Here is a 20,731-nt window from a genome sequence, read left to right as displayed (position 1 = left end):
ACTTCTGGACACTGATTATGATGTAGAAAGATGGAGAATGTCATTTCCATCTTAACACAAACAAACAAAGGTGGAAAATGTGCACAATCACAAATTTTCTTGAGCTCATCAGAGAAGCAAGATCAGAGAAGCAAGTTGGGACAAGCAACTAACCCAAAATCTAAGGAGAGAAGACAGGGTCCTCAAGAAGAGATGGAACATGAATCCTTCCTTAGCTGTAGTAAACAATGGACACCATAAAAGCCAGTATGAAGAACTCAGTTAAAATGTTTTAAAAATTGCTAAAGGCCAAATGTGGACTGCGAGAAGACAGAACCCTTAGCAAACACAGAAACGAGGTGAACTCTCACCCCCTCACAGAATCTTTCCCACAGACTTCAGAGGCTCAAAAGAAAGACTAAGGACTAAGCAAGAGACAGAGAAGTCTAAATCCAGCCTTGTGGTGCAGACTTGGGAGAAAGAAATAAGAGTTCATGGGGGAAAAGTACCTAGATCCTTCTTGCCTATCTCCCCTACATGAAAGAAATTAAGTAAGGCTGGGGAAAGGAAGCAAATCCTGTTGCCCTGAGGCAGCAGGTGAAGGCCCACTGCAGGTAGGTAAAATAAACAAAACAAGAAGTGAACAAAACAAAAACACCTCTACCCCTCAAATCGAGGCAAGGTTACTGAAAAAGCCCCACTCCTGAGATCAGGGGAAAGTATCTACTCAAAACTGAGACTGAACCAAACCACCAAAAATGCCGTAACGTTTTTGTTATAACAAGACATAACAACAGGCTAATAAAACTCCTCTTCCCATAACAACAGACTAATAAAACCGTCAGCAAGCTAGGAACAAAAAAGTGAATTTCCTCACCTTGATAAAGGATATCCACAAAAAAACCAAAAATGAATAGCTGATTAAAACATCTACCTTGCATCACACTTGATGGTGAAAAATCAACTGCTTTCCTCTTAAAATCAAAAAATAGGTAAAGGGGGCACCTGGGTGGTTCAGTCGGCTAAGCGTCTGACTTCGGCTCAGGTCATGATCTCGCGGTTCGTGAGTTCGAGCCCCGCGTCGGGCTCTGTGCTGACAGCTCAGAGCCTGGAGCCTGTTTCAGATTCTGTGTCTCCCTCTCTCTCTCTCACCCTCCCCCATTCATGCTCTGTCTCTCTCTGTCTCAAAAGTAAATAAACGTTAAAAAAAAAATTTTAAAAAAAATAGGTAAGGATGATCATTCTCACCACTTCTACTCAACAGCGAAATTGAAGGTTCTAGCCAATGCAATAAGGCAAGGAAAAAAAAGAAGAAGAAGAAGTCTTTCCAGACTGGAAAGAAAGAAAACTGTCTTTGCAGACATAACCTTCTACAATTAAAATCCTACAGAATTTACAACAATGTTACTAGAACTAATAAGTGAGTTTAGCAAAGTAACAGGATACAAGTAGTAATTCTATATGCTATCAATGAACAAATAAAAATTAAAAATGTAAAGAGTACCATTTACAACAGCACTCAAAAACATGAAATACTTAAGTATAAATCTAACAAAATATATGTAGAATCTATGCTGAAAACTGTAAGACATTGATAAAAGAAAGCAAAGAATATCTAAATAAAGTTCATGAATAGGAAAACTCAATATTAAGATGTCAATTCTCTCCAAACTATCTTTACATTTCAATCAGAATCTCAGAAGGAATTTTATAGAAATTAACAAGCTCATTCTAAAACAAATACAGAGAGGCAAAGACACTAGAATAGCCCAAATAATTTTGAAAAAGAACAAAGTTAAGGCAACTTACACCACCTTATGTCAAACTTACGATAAAGTACAGTAATTAAACCAGTGTGGTATTGGAGAAAGGGTAAATATACAGACCAACAGAATGGGGGGGAGGGGGGAATCCAGAAACAGACCCACACGTATATGATCAATTGATTTTCAACAAAGGTACAAAGGAAATTCAATGGTAAAAGGAGAGTCTGTCCAATAAATGGTGCTAAAACAATTAAAATTTTCCTACTGATAACAAGAAGATAATTTCTATCCATACCTCACACCACATACAAAACTAACTCAAAATGAATCACAGACCTAAATATAAAACCTAAAATTGTAACACTACTAGAAGAAAACATAGGAGATAATCTTTTTGACTTTGGGTTAAGCAAAGATTTATTAGATACAACACCAAAAATACGATCCATAAATAAGAAAAAAATGTTTAAATCAATAAACTGGACTTCAGCAAATTTAACTTCTGTTCTTCAAAGACACTGTGAAGAGAATGAAAAGACAAATCACTGACTGGGAGAAAATATTTGCAAAATGACTATCTGATAAAGACCTTTATCCAGAATACACAACAGACACACAAAACTCAATATCCTATAACAATTTGAACAATACTTCACCAAAGAAGATATAAAAACGGCAAATAGGCACACCACAAAATGCTCAACATCATTTATTACTAGGGAAATACAATTCCGTTTATAAGACATTCTGAAAAAAGCAAAACTTGAGGGACAGAAAATATACCAATAGGTGCCAAAAGCTCGAGTTCAGATGAGGGGTTGATTACAAAAGGGCACGATGGAATTCTTCCATCATATATTTAGAATGATGGAACTCTTCTGTATCTTAATTGTGTGGGAGTTACAGGACTACATGCTTTTGTCAAAATTCATACAATATACTCTAAGAAAAGTAAATTTTCTTATGGCATGTAAAATTATATCTTAATTTTATTAAAGAAAAAAAAAATCACATCCCCTAGAAATTCATACCAAAATATAGATGACAGCACTGGCTCCTTAATTTCTATTCTTGGCTTTAAGAAGTCAGTGAGTAATTAGCACAACCTTAATGAAGTTATATTAGTAAGACTAAAGATCAATTTGTTTCTTAAAACTTGAGGCTACAGTCTTTCCTAATTTAATTCTACAGTCATTTCTTAAAACTACCACTGACTTACTCAACTTAGCATGACTAAAGACTGTAAAACTTAGTCTCCTTTGTCAACTCTATTATCGACTCTCTATGTATAACCAAACCAGACAATCTATGCATTGCACTCAGGGAGATATACTGAACTATATATATTTTTAAATTTTTTTTAATGTTTATGTATTTTTTGAAGGAGAGACAGAACGTGAGCGGGGGAGGGGCAGAGAGAGAGGGAAACACAGAACAGGAATCAGGCTCCAGGATCTGAGCTGTCAGCAGAGAGCTTGATGTGGGGCTCAAACTCATGGGAGCTGTGAGATCATGACCTGAGCCGAAGTCAGATGCTTAACTGACTGAGACACCCAGGTGCCCCACTGAACTATATTTTTCATCTGGACAGTTTTGTTCCGAACAACTTTAGAAGAGAGGACACAGAGAATATCCTAAGATACTCTGATAATTCCAAACAATGTTATGCACATCAATATATAATACTTTTTTTACTAAAACACACCTTTTTTTTTTTTTTTTTTTTTTCAAAATCCCTTGCTCAAAACCTTAGTGACTCACTAGAGTTTACAAGATATAAATTCATCTTAACTGGCATTCAAGGTTCTACACAATATGGTGTCACTCTACCGTTCTAATCATATTTCTATTACCTCAGACACACATCCTCCATTCTACACTGGATAGCCTCATGATCTGTTCACACCAATTTCTCAAATGCTCTCTTTGAACTGCCTCAGTTTAAAAGTACCTCCTAGTCACTATTCCTTCAAAAGGCTTATCTCAAGTCCAGTGTTTCCGTTTAACTATTTGAAGACACATTGACTTCACCTATCTGTGAATTCATGTGCATTCATACCTATGGTATTCATGACATTATATACTACCTTATATTCTTCTTTACATGTTTCACTTATGACTGTCACCTCTGTAACAGAGGTTCCTGAGAGCAAATGCTATTTTTCACCTGCTTCTTCTATCTCCAGGAACACAAGTACTCAATAAATATTCCAAGAAAAAAATTAATGTGGAAGTTAAAGTAATTTTAAATCATTTTAAATTTAAATTAATTAATTGTAAATTAATTTAAAATACTTAACTTCCCAGAAAAGCTTATTTTAAAGCTTGAGAAACTGAAGCCCAGGGCACTAGACTTTGCTCCCCAAGCTCTGTGCTGCATCACACTCACCTCCGTAGTTCCAGGGTTGAATGAAGTGCCCAACACATGGAAAATACTCAATATTCAAGTATTTTATTAAATTTCATTTTCTAAGGCCAAAGTAAGAACTGAAACCCTGGAGTTCTATCCCAATTCTCCAAAGATTATATTAGTGCCTTGAAATGTTCTCTAATTTCTCATGTGTTCACAGATTCTCCCTAAATAGACTATGAAAATCACGAAAATCAAAACTGTACTTTCTCCTCCCTTTAAAGCTCACAGAGCAACTACCACAGTGTTGAGCACATGCAGAGTAGGTGGGCAATATATATACTTTTCTGCCCCATGTAAAAACATATTAGTTACTCTTCCTACTGGGAAGATTTATTTTTCATCATCTTTGGCAAAAATTCTAGAATGCTATCTGCCAGGTCCACTGCCCCAATAAATATGCATCCACAAGCAATTATGGAGATAGATAGCTTATGGGGAGGGGGCACTCTTTGGTCAGGTCCCAGTGCTGGCCTGTGGTTAGGGGGAAGGGAAAGTGGGGGGAGGGGTGTGGCCCCATGATTAATCACTGCCCACTCTGCTTAGAGGTATTTATCACAGCCCGCTGTCAGGTAAATCACTGGAAAAACACCTCTTCAGTAATTAATGTGAAGTGACGGATGGACAGCCCCTGGGCCCATTAATCAGGAACATCAGCAGCCTACTGAGATTATGAATGTCAGGATGCATAAACTGCCGGTGGATCAATAGGCCCAGGAATTCATCCAAGGCTCTCATTTCCGAGGCATCTCCGGTACATTAGACTCCCCTGACCCCTCCCCCAATCTGAAATGAAAAGCAAGGCTTCAGAACAAAGAGCAGGAACTGAGGTCTGAAGTGACCACTGCAAGAAAACAGGCAAGGAAGCTGGCCATGGTAGGAAAGGTACCAGGACAGGCAACATGAGCACACAGCTATACCCACAGTCCCTGCCTTACAATGGTTTGATGGACTTAACAATTTTTCAACTTTACAACAGTGCAAACACATATGCACCGAGTAGAAACCATACTTTGCATTTTGATCTTTTCTGGGCTAGCACAACGCGGTACAATACTTTCTAGTGATGCCGGGCAGGAGTAGTGAGCCACAGCTCCCAACCAACCACGCCATCACACGGATAAACAACTGGTATACTTGCAACCACCCTGCACCCAAACAACCACTCTGTTTTCCCTTTCGGTACAGTATTCAATAAATTACATGAGATATTCAACACCTTATTATGTTCAACACTTCATTATAAAATAGGCTTTGTGTTAAACGATTTGCCCAACTACAGGCTAATACAAATAGGGACATTTAAATCAGGCCATACTAAGCTATGATGTTCAGTAAGTAACGTATATTAAACATATTTTCAACTTTCGATATTTTCAACTCAGGATGGGTTTATTGGGACATAACCCCATCATAAGTCAAGGAAGATCTGTACCAACCAAGAGGCTCTTAGAAGGCTCAGTGCCCTGGAAAAGCAGGGGAATCAAGAAGACAACAGTTAATATTCAATTACTCAGAACCTGACTATCCATTTTATGGGCAATCCAGCTTCTTGCTTCTAGTCTTTTACCCATTTTCCTGTCCATATTTTCTTTTCTTTTCTTCATATCAACACCACTAATGCAGAGAGAAGTAAGAGTAAGAAAATTCAATTTCTGCTACCTAATAACCTAGGTACAAATTTCAGCTTAATAGGAAAAAGAATTTGTATGAAATAAAATCATTGAATTATACTTCAATTTAATTTAGACTTCTCCCTCATTACCATGACAAACTGGGAATTGCCAGAAGCACCCAGTGTTCTCGAAAGGTGGTCGTCCTGATTCATTAGCAGTTACAGAGCATTCCACCAATATAAGATACAGGTTAAAGGTTACACTGTGGTGGGATTCCAGCAAAATGAAATCAGGTCTTAACTCTGTTTCCTCTCCAAGTCAAACAAAAAACTCTCCATCAAAAGGACTGTTCAACTTATAAAACAGTACGGAGATGAAAATTACTATTTGCTGGTCATCCCAAGTTTATCAAATTTTGTATGTGAAGTATGGCTGGGCTCTGGCCTCATACTGAACACATTCTAGGCTTTGCACTGACGGGAATGAGACTGCACTTGCTGCCACATCCCGCCAAACCCCAGTGCTGTGCTTTGTGGTCAGACTCAGGCCAGGGCTGCAATTGTTGGTCAGAAAGTGTCTCAGAGTTACGGCTGCCTGTTCCGCTAAATCTCATTTCATCCTACTGATGGATGGATGGACAGATGGCTGCTTGGTGAAAGCAGCATTATCAGGCAGCTTCTATGGAGCCTCCGAATGATGGATAGCCCTCTTTCTACTTTCTCCAAACCACCATCGATCCAAGCCATATTTCAGCGGTCAGAAGCCCAGTAATATTAAGACACACAATCAGGTTAAGTTACTTGCAGTGTAAACCTCTAGAACAGAAATTCTAACACCTCTGCTTTGCTGTCATGAACTAGGCTAAAAATGTTACAGTTTCATTCTTTCTAGCTGCTAACCCAATGAATTCCAACAGCTCAAAGCCCAAAGGGAACAGCTGGGCTCCATTCCTAAGAGCACTCTGAAAGCTAGTTTGCCTGCCAAATTTTTTACTAGCCAGTTCTGTGTAATGAATTCCGCAGTATTAGTGAGCAGATCTGTGAATATGTGTATCCAGCTGAATGTAAAGCCATCAGAACCATACAAACCATGTAGAGTTTGTCAGTGACATAATCACTAGCCTCAAATGTGTGGAGCTGTGGATAGACCAAGCAGACCCTGTCTACCAACACCAAGGATGGTGCTTAAACCCTGGACAAGTTAAAATTTTGGCTTTTGCTCATAATCCTAAAATTCTCTTTCTATCCGGTCTGCCTTGCTGGCTTCACTCTCTTGTGTAAGTACTAATCCTTGCCTGTTTTCAAGCACACTCCTGTATCCATTTGCTCTGTCGCCTTCTAGACACTCATCTGAACTAGTCTATTTGGGCCCCATGCCCCCTTTGTTCCTTCCACATTATCCAGTGCTCTCAGACAGCAACTCAGACTCATATAACTGGACATATAAGTATCAAAGTTATTTCCACTTGTGTGACTGGAAGAAATGGACTCTGACTCCAGCTTTTTGATATAGTTTCCCTCTGTGATATAGATGTCCTCTTTTTTCAAGCTCACTTATCCCCAAATGACTTCTCCTATGAATGCTTCGTTATCAACTATACCCCAAATCAGGTTGGCCTGGCGCCTAGTATGGCCCCTTTCGATTGACTTGTTGCACCCTGAGTCTGCACTCTAGAGAATTTGTTTTTATTTGTTTGTGGGGTTATAAAAATGTCTCAGTAGAGTGTTGTTCTTCTTGCTCTTATGGTAGCTAACTTTAATACTTTAATATTTATGCCTTAACAGCACCGATACTACTTAATTATAATGCTGTATCAAAAATATCACTGCCCTTCACATAAACATTAAAGAATCTTCTTTACAGAATCTCAGAATTACATTACCGAAAAGGATTGCGTAAGTCAGAATTCAAGATCTTAATTTTCCAAATAAGGAAACTAAGGATCCGAGGTTGTGATGGCCATGGCTAAATAGATATTAAGTGACAAAGAACGGCTGGAATCTAGGTTTTAATTAAAAGTGCTGTGCTCATTCTATTTTTCAGACATTTCATTTTCATTTTTATGATTTCAGAGAGAGTGGGGATAAATAGGGTTGAGTGTCATTTGTGTGTGTGCCAGGTGTATTTTGGGGGAAGGTGACCACAAATTAAAATTTGGTCACCCACACTCTTGCGCCTCCCATGAAAACTGCCCACAGGTCATCCGAGAGCCACTCGCTATCTTGGAGAACAAAATTAAATGAATCCCTGACAACTATAAACCTCTACTCTTCTCCCTTCTTTATGTACTTGTCCCAGTCCTATCTAGAAGGTTGAAAATAACAAAAGCAGAAAGATATTCAACCCAACTAGAATCAGAAAAGCAAGAAGCTCCATAACTTATTTAAACTAAATGGATAGAAGAGTAATGTGACCTCGTTTGCAAGGATGCTACATTCTTGTCAAATACATAGCACAAGTTGACTGACTGGACTTTACCGTCTGTCTGGTGGCCAAAATGTGTCATTGCTCTATTTCCTGATTGCCAAGCCACCTCCATACATAGCCAAAAGCTTAGAGCTGAAAAAGACGTTTGAAAATCATGTGGTATCACCTCATTTTAAAGATGAGAAAACTGGTGTGCCTGAGTGGCTCAGTCGGTTAAGCATCCAACTCTTCATCTGCTCAGTTCATGATCTCACGGTTCATGTGACCCAGCCCAGTGTCAGGCTCTGTGCCAACAGTTCAGAGCTTGCTTGGGATTCTCTCTCTCCCTGTCTCTCTCTGTCACTCCCCTATTTGCTCTCTGTCTCTCTCAAAATAAATAAACATGAAAAGAAATTTTTTGAAGGAAAAGGAAGAAAGGAAGAAGGAAGGAAGAAGGAAGGAAGGAAGACAGAGAGATAAGGAATTGGTTGAGGAATTTATCTGAGACTTACAGTTATTTGAGTAGGAACTGAGACAAGAACCCAGGTCTCCTATCAACTAAAACTAGTAGTTTTATCACCATCATAGTTGCCTTACCCAGTTTTTCAGTCAGTATAAGTTCTGGATATACCAGCTGGACAAACTTTAATCAGGAAGTTAATTGTGCTACAAAAATAATCACATAATGCAGACCAAAACCAAATACATTATCCATACCAATGCTCATTTCTATTAGTATAAGATGATGAGAAAGACTTTCCATCCCATTCCCACAAAAATGTGCCTCATACACTGGGCAAGATCTCTATTACAACTATTCTTAACACCAGACACACATTTCTCTTACTAATTTTGAAAAAGGCACTTCCTCAGAAAAGATGGCTTGTTTTAAGTGAATAATAAGAAATGACAATACTTTGAACTCTTATTTTATTCCTATAAACTCCCTAAGTTCATAGGTTGTTTTATTTGCATTAACCAAATATATTTTAAAATAATTTTTTACATTCATTTGCAAAGCTATCTTAAGTCAACATAATAACGATCCTTTCCTTTCATGAAAAAAGTCTTTTTATAGAGCTTCTATTTGGTTAAGATCTATTAAGCCATGTCTAAGAGAACAATGACATATTCTTCACAATCTGCTGCTATGAACCGTATCTAATTATGTTTTCTGTTGCATGAAAGTTTAGGCCCTACAAGCAAAACCAAAGAAGTGGTAGAGTAGTACCAAAAGTAGTAGCAGAGGAAGAAAAACCCAGCTACCACTTAATGAGTGTTTGCCATGTGACAAGGACTATGCTAAGTGTTTCATTTATATATATGTGTGTGTGTATGAAAGATCTCACTTGATTCCAACTATAATACTATGAAGTAGTTATTATTATCCCAATTTTACAGATGAGAAATCTGAAGCTTAAGTAACTTAAGATCACACAGTTTTGAGTGTCAGTTAAGACTTCAAAGTCCCTGCATTTAACTGCTACAATTCACTGCTTGACATTCAGCAGGATGGTGTCTCACAATAATGTATTAATTTCATAAATATTCACAATTTGCTTAGAATGTATAAATACAAAGCACCAGAGTTCAAAGACCGCTGAAGTAAAACAGTAAAACCAACAAGGGTAAGAATGAAAGAACTTTAATGCTTTCATGGCATGCCTATTTCCAATAACCTTCCAGACTTAAAAGTGCTGACAATAATAATTCACTATAGTCTCTGAAACTTCCTCATTCACCTTGCCTCACCCTCAAAACCATATGGTGAAGAACCTCACCAGGTGTCAGGAGAGAAACTCCCTCTCTTCTATTCCCCATAAGAATAATCGCTATACTTCTTCCTACCAACTCCCCCAACCATTTGAAAACATTATCCTTCTCTACATACTTCTCTTTCTCCAGAGACACATGTGAACATGGGAATAGCAACCAGTGAAACTGGTAACACAATTCTTAGACTGGAGGAAGCTTCAAAGCAGAATGTAGAGTGCACTTCAAATCTGAGTTTCCAAACAGAAGAAACTGGTACACCAAATCCCTATAGAAGATGGTATTTTCAGATGTCATCTTTAACAGAATATAATAGTTACAGTATTTTAGTATTAGTCTTTAGTATAAATCTGGAGATTTACAGCCTCTGCATCTCTGCATGCAATTGGACAAGAATATGGTTTGCATAAATGAAGAAACATTCCATGAGAAATCTGAGTATTAAGACAATGAAAGATATAGGATGCATGATTCCAGCAGGATCCTGGGGGTGCCAAAATACATAAACAAATTATGGCATGAAAAGGTTTTTCTCACAACTAAACACAATTCATGTCCTCAAGTTATTTTACACTCCAGTGACTACAGTCACCATGCATCGGCACCAACTGATTTCACGCTTTATAGGCTGGGAAACAGTCCGTAGCTTAGCCTCTTTCACACTCCACTAACATGGTATCCCGGTAGTTCACCTACTTAACTATTCCCAGTTTAATGTTAGTGCACCTATTACTGACCAACTCAAAAGGCAGTAATACAGACCAAAGTTGTAATGTAACTGAACACAACAGCAATATAACATGTAATAGAAAGGTGGAGAGAAAGCTCTGCTTCTTATTCCACATATATACCTGGTGGCAGGGGGGAGAGAGAAGGAAAAACTCCCTCCTAAAACGTATGTCCCTTACCAGACATCTGGAGGTTGGTCTGTTATTTCTAGACTTATTAGAAATTAGTTCCTCTACTGATCTATCTGGATTTCATCCCCAATATATAACAGTTGACAACAGAGTTGAAATTGACAACGCTTTGAGGGCTGTACCTCAAACATGACATGCATTAAACTTGATCTTTCTTTCCCTTTAGGATTCACAGACTAAAGCTAATAAACCACACAGTAAATTTTCAAAGTAGAAGCAACCAGACTTAATCTGTGCTGAGTGTTATATATGTTATCTCATTTTTTTAATTATTTATTTATTTTAAGAGAGCAAGAGAGAAGAGCAGGGGAAGGGCAGAGAGAGAGGGAAAGACAAAGAATCCCAAGCAGGCTCCACACTGTCAATGCAAAGCCCAATGTGGGGCTCGATCTGAGCCGAAATCAAGAGTCAGACGCTTAACCAACTGAGCCACCCAGGTGCCTCTATATTATCTCATTTGATCCCAACTACAAACTAAGAGGTAGCTAGGTATCTTAATTTTGCAGATGAGAAATCTGAAACTTAAATTGCTTAAAATCGCACAGCTTCCAAGCGTTGGTTAGGATTCCAAAGTCCCTGAACTAGTGTACTAGACTAGAATATAGGCCTCCTAAAAAATGGGGTAAAACAGCAGAGAAAAGCTTAAAAAGACAAAAAAAGTGCAATAGCAATAGAACAATTGTAAAGGAGGTGGAATCCCTATGTTAGAGATATAGTTACAAATCTGTGTCTCTCTCCCCCTCCTTGAAGCTATGCTAGCAAGCGTGAAGGCCAAATGTGGCTGGTGAGAAACTGAGAAACTAAACCAAGTTACACTTCAAAGTAGGCAAAGAAAACATTAGATAATTAACAAATAAGAGCTTCTCTTATATGCAGATTGAAAGCTTACTAATTAGAGATTCAAGAATAAATACTGTAATTAACTTAGAATATAATCTCTTCAGAGCAATGTTCCTTTAAAAATCAGGAAGCCTGTAGAGAGCACTACAGAAGGCTTTTCCAAGAAGTACGATGTACTGAACAAACATGACTCAGGTACTAAAACTGCAATTCTAATCTATTTTTCTTATGATACAAAAAGAGAGATAAATGTTAAAGACTGGTAAAAGCTAACAATAGGTAATGGCATTTTCTTGGAGTCAAATATTTTTTTTTTTTTTTAACCTTTATTTATTTTTGAGACAGAGAAAGACAGAGCATGAACGGGGGAGGGTCAGAGAGAGGGAGACATAGAATTGGAAACAGGCTCCAGGCTCCGAGCTGTCAGCACAGAGCCCGACGCGGGGCTCGAACTCACGGACCGTGAGATCACGACCTGAGCCGAAGTCGGCCGCTTAACCGACTGAGCCACCCAGGTGCCCCGGAGTCAAATATTTTTTAAGTGCAGATACTGTACTGATACAGATACTATGTTGGGACAGTACAGATTATAAAGACTACAATAATATAACATGGTTTGAACCACATGAATAATGTAGCCTCCCCTTTAAGTTGTCTCCATCTAATTGGGAAGATAAAATATTTTTTTCAAATTATCATTTTAGGGGCACCTGGGAGACTCAGTCAGTTAAGCATCTGACTCTTTGTTTCAGCTCGGGCCATGCATGATCTCACAGTGGTGAGACTGAGCCCCCATCAGACTCTGTGCTGGGCATGGAGCCTGCCTAAGATTCTCTCTCTCCCTCTTCCTTTTCCCCTTCCCTGCTCACACACGAGCACACACTCTCAAGAAAAAAAAAAAATGTTTTAGAATAATATATGATAGCTAAGTAAAGAGAAAAGCAGTAAATGATAAAAACCCAGAGAGATATCAGTAAGGGCCTAGAATGGTTGAAGATGTAATAAAATAGGTGGAACTGGAGTTAGGCCTTTATAAGCTGGTATAGAGAAAGAGAATTGAAGGGAGACATTGCAAGAAGACTGAACAATATGAAGACGCAGTAAGTCAGAAAGTGATATTTTGGAGACACTTACAGAAACTAGTCTAGCTAGAGCCAGAGGCTGAACCATAACTCGCCCCACATTAAAGTCTATTCCACAACCCAGAAATATTCAGAAACCCATGTACTGATGTCTGATGAAGACTGCCATGGCTGGCCAAGTGGTTCTAAACAGCACTAGTTGATGGTATGTGTATGTAAGGTCTAATATATAAATAAATAACAGGATATATATTCGTCTGAGATAAAGGCCCAGTCATTTGGGGATCTCGATATGGTAACTGGCCTTCCTACCATTACAATAATTCCTGGAAAAGATAAGCCCCATCCCTATCACCCTGACTTTTATAGTCTCATTTCCTGGTAGGAAGTGATATTTCTAGTCTTTTCAAAATTTTTAAATTTATCCAATCCACACTCTCATCAACAGAACATGCAGCCTTACAGTTTTTTTTTTTAATTTTTTTTAACGTTTATTTATTATTGAGAGACAGAGAGACACAGAGCGTGAGCAGGGGAGGGGTAGAGAGAGAGGGAGACACACAATCCGAAGCAGGTTCCAGGCTCTGAGCTGCCAGCACAGAGCCCGACGCTGGGCTCGAACTCACAGGCTGTGAGATCATGACCTGAGCCAAAGTCAGTCACCCAACTGAGCCACCCAGACACCCCACAGCCTTACAGTTTTGATGACAGAATGCAACACTGACACCTTGAAAGGAAAAGTGAAATACACAATTTTCTACTCCACCAAACCCCTCCGCCTCACACACAACCTCTGGCTGTTCACTTCACAATCGTTTCAGTAGCACCAACAAGAATAGCTTCCATTCCAACTGCCCACAGAACCAGAGTTGCCCTGCTCTTCTCTCATTTCTTCCCCTCCCACCTCCTCTGTAACTTACACACAACCACCTCACTCTGCTGGCCGTCTTCCCCAACTGCTGCCCAACGATTCACAGGCCCTCACAGATTGTCAGCACTGCGTTCAGGGACTTGAGAAGTACTCTTGTGGGACAGCGCAGTGTGTCAGTACAACATTTTCCCGGACACAATGTCACTCTTTATAGCCAGTTGCAAATTAGTTTCTTCTTAAAAAAAATAATACTCCTAATAAGACAGGTACAAGGAGATTTTAAATAACCAAGATTAAAACTCATTTTGGTCTGCTCTAAGATTGGGGCCATTTCAGACTCATGCACAATGAAATCTCATGCCTCTGCTCATAACAGCCATATACCCCCTGTAGGAATATCAGAAGTACGCTTTCTGATGCTAACAAAAGCAAAGACACCACCAAAAAAGATATCAAAGGAGAATCTTCTTTCCCCTTTTTTCTGTAGCTATAGTCCTCATCCTTAGATTCCATTTGAGAATACTTTAAGCTCTGAACGTCAATATTTACTTATTATTTTTGTGTAAAACCATTTAAAAGAAAATTCTTCAAGTCACCAGTATCATTTCATTAGTTTCCAATTTTTTGCCACATGCTTCAGCAGCACCCAAGTACAATTATCTTCTAACATTTGCTATGACTGACCCTCTTATTGCCACTAAAGCCTTCACCCTACATATCAGCCACCCAATTAACACTGGCAAAACATTAGAAACAGAAGCTGGAACAGACTGAAAAGACCGTAAGAGGATGTGACTAAGAAAGTCTTACAGAATGGTGGTTATATCAACTTACTAAGTCTTCTTGGAAAAAAATTTAATTGAAAAAGAACACCTATAGAGTAATATGAAATAATTAAAATCAGTTTCACTAGCTATCTCATTATTTTTCATTTCTAATTTCTTTCATAGCATTATTCACTCTGCTTCTTTATGCTTTACTGAAGATATAATCTTCCTGAGTCAGTTCTTCACACCTCTATAATAACATAGCTTCTTCACTGCTCCATATATGAACGAGAAGGAAGTTCTAGAGCTTGAAAGGATGTCAATTCTCTGTTCCTACAGTGGAAGAGACTAAACAAAGCAAAACCAGTATCCCAGCTTTGAGAACTAATTCTAATATTTAACCAGCCCCTGTTCTCTCTACAGCAAACACCAAAATTAAGAACAACAGTGAATAGAAGAAAATCTTTAAGAGACCCTCAGTCCTTCAGGAAATTGCCACCCTCAAACTTGTTTTAAATGAGTTACAATTAAAATGACACTAAAAGAAACAAAATATAAGCAAATAAATATTTAGAGTAAATAAACAATAGTTCTATAAAATACGCACAAGTATAGTCAACTGACTTACCAAATAAATGACATTTATTTTTTGAATAATAAAACTCTAGAACATGCAGACAGATTTTATCTGAAGGCAAATGGTACAAAAGTTTCCTTCTGATAAACAGCAGTCTCACCTGGAAAATAATAAAAGTTATTTTTATAAAAATATATAATTACTTCTTTGACACTAGTCTACGCACTTAACTTTCATTATCTCATTTCGTGAATGCTAAGAGTTTAACACATTTACCTACCATAGAATGTGCAATGAAAATAAACACAAACAGATGAAAATACTTTTTAGTAGTTCATCAACCAAACAGAATAAGAAAATGTCATCTTTTCTCATTCTCAGTCCTGTGAGAACTAGTCTGAGGGGGCAGAAATGCATATCAATTGCCTTTAAAAAAAAAGAGAGAAAGTGGGGCACCTGGGTGGCTTAGTCGGTTAAGTGTCCAACTGCAGCTCAGGTCATGACCTCACGGTCCATGAGCTCAAGCCCCACATCGGGCTCTGTGCTGACAGCTCAGAGCCTGGAGCCTGCTTCAGATTCTGTGTCTCCCTCTCTCTCTGCCCCTCTCCTGCTCAGGCTATGTCTCTCTCTCAAAAATGAATAAATGTTAAAAAAAAAAAATTTTTTTTTAAGAAAAAAACCAGAATAATACAAATGATGAAAACCACAAAAAGATGCTCAACTTCTAGTCATAACTACAGTTCTAACTTACAGGATGGCATATGGTGGATGCTCAATAAGAATATGCCAGATGGTTGGATGGATGGATAAAAAATAAACCTCATCAGCTAGCAAAGAAAAAATAAATCATATCAGTTACCAAAGAAATGCAAAATAAATATATAAATACACAGTACTTTTGTTTGCCCATCAAACTGACAGACTTAAAGAAAGAGCAATAAGGTCCTATTTTGGTAAATGTAGAAAGAATTCACACATTGTTGATGGAGGTATACCTTTTAATAATGTATAAAGCATTTTAACAATATTTCAGAATCTTTTACATATCAAAGGGGCTTAGGACCAGGCAATCCTTCAAATACTTTATCATAAGGTAATAACTGACCTCTACCATAATACTTCTCCCAAAACTATTTATAATAGTGAAAAATTAGGGCGCCTGGGTGGCTCAGTCGGTTAAGCGTCCAACTTCAGCTCAGGTCACGATCTCGCGGTCTGCGAGTTCGAGCCCCGCGTTGGGCTCTGGGCTGATGGCTCAGAGCCTGGAGCTTGCTTCCGATTCTGTGTCTCCCTCTCTCTCTGCCCCTCCCCCGTTCATGCTGTGTCTCTCTCTGTCTCAAAAATAAATAAACGTTAAAAAAAAAAAAATTTAAAAAAATAATAGTGAAAAATTATAAACAACTTTAACGTCCACCTATATGGGTAAGGTTAAATTATGGTATATCTAAGCTATACAAAAATAGTCATTAGAAAGAATAATGTAGCTCTATAAAAACTGATATAAAGATCTACAAATATATTGAGTTTTTTAAAAATGGAAAAATTTAACAAGAGTACAAAACCAATATAAAAACTTTGAAACATTCCTGAGTAGATGTGAACAAATGGAAAGCTTGTTTCCTTGTTCTCAGATAAAAAAAAACTCAACATAACTCAACATCATAAAGACGTCAGTTCTCCCTCAAGTAATTTATGAATTTAACGTAATCCCAATAAAAATCCCATTTTGAACAAACTTTCTTCTAGAGATAGACAGCTGACACTAAAGTTCAACAGAAAAATAAAGATGTAACATGACACATTAAAAATGTTAAAAGCTATCCCTTGATATACTACAAAGCCTCTATAATTAAAACAGCGTGATAATGGTACAGGAATAGACAGATCAGTGCAAAAGAGTAGAAAGTCCAGAAATAAACTCAATGGAAACTTAATGTATGCTAAACATGACATCTCAAAACACTGGGGCAAAACTGTACTTTTTAAAGAAAAAATTTGGAAGATTTTTAAATTTGTATAATATTCACTAAAAAAAAAAAAAAACTCTAAACGAAGCAGGGATCCAAATGTAACAACTAAAACGTGTAAATTCTTCTCTACCTTGGGGAAAGAGAAAGGTATTCCAATTACAACCCAAAATTCAGATGCAACAAAAGACTGAAAAATTAAACTAGATAAAAGCCTAGAAACAGACACACACATGCACACGCGCACACACACACACACATAACCAAAAAACAACTGACAAACTGGGAGAAAATACCTGTAACATATAGAACTTAAAATAGCTAGTATCCCTAAAAAAAAAGAACTCAGAAAAATTGAGGGAGAAAAAAAATCTACTAGAGAAATAAATAAAAAGATACAAAACAATTAACAAACACAAAAAAAGATATTTAAATGACCTTTATACATATGAACAGATGTTCAACCTCACTACTAACAAAAGAAATAAACATTAAAACTATATGGAGATACCACTTCTTACCTTTAAGGTTAGCAAAAATTAAGAAGTATAACAACACTCTGATGGTTATGGGAAAACAAACACTCTCACATACTGCTGGTAAGAATTCAAATTTATACAACCTCCACAGAAGGGGATACAGCAATATTTAAGAAATTTACACGTGCTTCTAAACTTTTGACCCAAACATACCATTTTAGGAATTCACCCAAAGATATATTTCCAACATACAAAAATATATATGACCAGGTTAGCCACTGCAGCACTGTTTGTAAATGCAAAATATTGGAAACATCATAAAAGAATGGTTAACATCCTCACAACACAGTAGTGATACACAACTGTCAGAGGGAGGAAAAGACAGACGGAGAGAGGGTGAGTCTATAAATTGATATGGAATGGGTTCCAAAATATGTTGTGTTAAATGAAAAAACCAAGCACAAAAGTTTTCTATAGTATATATCTTCTGTGTAAAAAAGAAGAAATCAGAAAATATACATGTATCTCATCATTCCCGAAGGGAAAACACACAGTAAGGATAATTCAGAAAATGATGAAACTGGTTATCTACAGAGTGGGGTAGAAAACGGTGGAAAGGGGGAAAAAAAAAGGGGGGGAACACTGCTCTGAGTATACATTTTTTTTGTACAATTCTTACTTTTGGAACCATGTTAACGTTTCACATATTCCAAAATAAGGAAGATCAATTAGGATGGGGAGAAAAACTCAGAATAAAAATAAACTCAGAACTGTATCTCAGGGGCGCCTGGGTGGCTCAGTCGGTTAAGCGTCTGACTTCGGCTCAGGTCATGATCTCACGTTTCGTGAGTTCAAGCCCCACATTCGGCTCTGTGCTAACAGCTCAGAGCCTGGAGCCTGCTTCAGATTCTGTGTCTCCCTCTCTCTCTCTGCCCCTCCCCCACTCATGCTCTGTCTCTGTCTCTCAAAAATAAATAAAGATTAAAAAATTAAAAAAAAACTGAACTGTATTTCAAATGACTAACATAACCAGGTGAGGATGGGAAGAATGCTAGGGAGAGAAAACAAATCCAAGTAACTTTTAAGCATGGTTTTTAGATCAGCACTGTCCAACAGAAACATGAGAATCACATATGTAATTTAGTATTTCTGATAGCCACATTTCAATAAAATAGGTGGAATTAACTTTATTAATATATCTTATCCAATATATCTAAAATATTTCAGTATATAATCAACATAAAAATATTACTAAAATACTAATAAGATCTTTGACCTTCCTTATTTTATACTAAATTTACAAAATCCAGTGTATACTTTACACTTACAAAACAATTCATGTGTAGTGGCTACCCTATTGGGACACTGGAGATTTAGAGTATATACCTTTAGGCTAAAGAAAAACCTATCAACAAATACTGAACTCTGCTTAGGTGTCTTTTAAATAGTGGTATGAGTTAGCAATTCTTAAGTTTATTCTAAGATTGAGCCAATAAGTAAAAATATGAATAACAGGGCTAGATTTTTCCCTGTTGGAAGAGGGAGTTCTAAATACAGAATAAAGGAAGGACAGAATAAACCCTGTAGTACTGGGTTGGAATCAGAGGTTATCAGTATAAACTCACTGCTTTCAGTAGACAGATGAAGATGTACTGAGTGTGTGGACGGACACACACTTACACCACAATACAACTGTTTCCATGTGCCTGCTGAGAGGGCCTAGAGCAACGAGGGCATCTAGGGTCCAGATCCCGGCTTTTAAAACTATTCTCTACCAAAAGCAACCAGAGCTCCTTAAAGAAATAACTCATTCCAGGGCTCAGGCTGGGAAAGTGCAAGATGAGCCTACATTTTGTTGCAGTAAAAAGTGAGGCAGTGCTCAAAGAATGAGTAGCGTAAGCCAAAGGGAGACAGGAATCGGCTTGAAGGGACAGCAAGGCCAAAAGAGGAACAGCATCAAAATAAATAATTATGAAATAAAGTATTATTACAAATAAGTGTAGAAGATATGGTAGATTTACATATTCTGTATGTTGAATTTCTAAATCTACTATTTTGGAACCATCATGAAAATGATTCAGGCAGAAATCACCAATCAATACTAAAATTGGTGAGTAAAAGTTCAAGAAGTGGGGTGCCTGGGTGGCTCAGTCGGTTGAGCGTCCGACTTCGGCTCAGGTCATGATCTCGCAGTCCGTGAGTTCGAGCCCCGCATCAGGCTCTGGGCCGACAGCTCAGAACCTGGAGCCTGCTTCTGATTCTGTGTCTCCCTCTCTCTCTGCCCCTCCCCCGCTCATGCTCTCTCTCACTCTCAAAAATAAATAAATGTTAAAAAAAAATTTTAAAAAAAGTTCAAGAAGTAACATCTATAAAGTCTCAAAGTGTTTTCTCAAAGGTATTTCAAAATTAGAAACAAAATGTGAATACTTAACCCCACTGAACTATATACCTAAAAATGGCTAATCTGGTAAATTTTATATTATGTGTATTTTACCAACAAAACTACAAAAGGAAAAATAGTAACTACACGGGAAAACCTGGCAGACAGTACCATTTAAAACACTTTAAAAAAAAATCTTTTTTTTTTAAAGGTATAAATCAGCAAGGATGGATTTTTAATGAAGTGATCTAAGATCACATTACCAGTAATTCAACATCTTACACCACCTGACATGATGTCCTGAGAAGCATAACATTATTTCTACAGTACTCCTGCCAAAAATGGATAGTCTGAATCCAATCATGAGAAAACATCAGATAAACCCAAATTAGGGGCATTCTACAAAATAACTGGCCTGCACGCTTCAAAAATGTCAATGTCATGAAAAAAAATACAAACTGAGGAAATGCTCCAGATTAAAGGAAACTAAAGAGATACGACAACTGAATGCACTCCATGATCTAGAATTTTCCTTTGCCATGAAAGCACATTATTGGGACAAGGGCTGAAATTTGAACAAGCCTGCAGATTACACAATAATATTAAATCAATGTTAATTTCCTGATTTTCACAACTATACTTTGGTTACATAAAAGAATAACCTTATTTTTAGAAAATGCACTCTCAAGTATTTAGGTATACAGGGAAATAGGTCAGCACCTTATTGTCAAACATTTCAAGAAATAGATAGTATGTATATGGAAAGAGAGAGAGAGAGAGAGAGAGAGGGAGGGAGGGAGGGAGGGAGAGAGGGAGAAGGAGGATAAATAAGAGGAGGGGAGGAAAAGTAGGAAAAAAAGAGGAGAAAGGGAGGAAGGGAGAGGGAGAGAAAAAGGAA

The 20,731-nt window shown here is 37.6% G+C and overlaps 1 protein-coding gene across 12 annotated transcripts in view; it reads right to left on the bottom strand.

Annotated features, from left to right (window-relative positions):
* Positions 1 to 20,731, bottom strand: part of R3HCC1L (R3H domain and coiled-coil containing 1 like) — a 108,823-nt gene that overhangs the window by 68,842 nt on the left and 19,250 nt on the right. For 9 of the 12 annotated variants that reach the window (XR_006194563.1, XR_006194566.1, XR_006194567.1 and 6 more), the window contains one exon: positions 15,059 to 15,167. The exons of 2 other annotated variants lie outside the window; for them this stretch is intronic. The gene's annotated coding sequence lies outside the window, so the exon portion shown is untranslated. Of the gene's footprint in view, positions 1 to 15,058; positions 15,168 to 15,758; positions 16,185 to 20,731 lie in introns of those variants that run through there. One more of the 12 variants, XM_042908604.1, reaches the window with a different exon arrangement.

This window comes from Panthera leo, chromosome D2, assembly GCF_018350215.1.
Source record: "Panthera leo isolate Ple1 chromosome D2, P.leo_Ple1_pat1.1, whole genome shotgun sequence".
Classification (NCBI taxonomy): domain Eukaryota; kingdom Metazoa; phylum Chordata; class Mammalia; order Carnivora; family Felidae; genus Panthera; species Panthera leo.
This window is presented reverse-complemented; position numbering and strand designations above follow the sequence as displayed.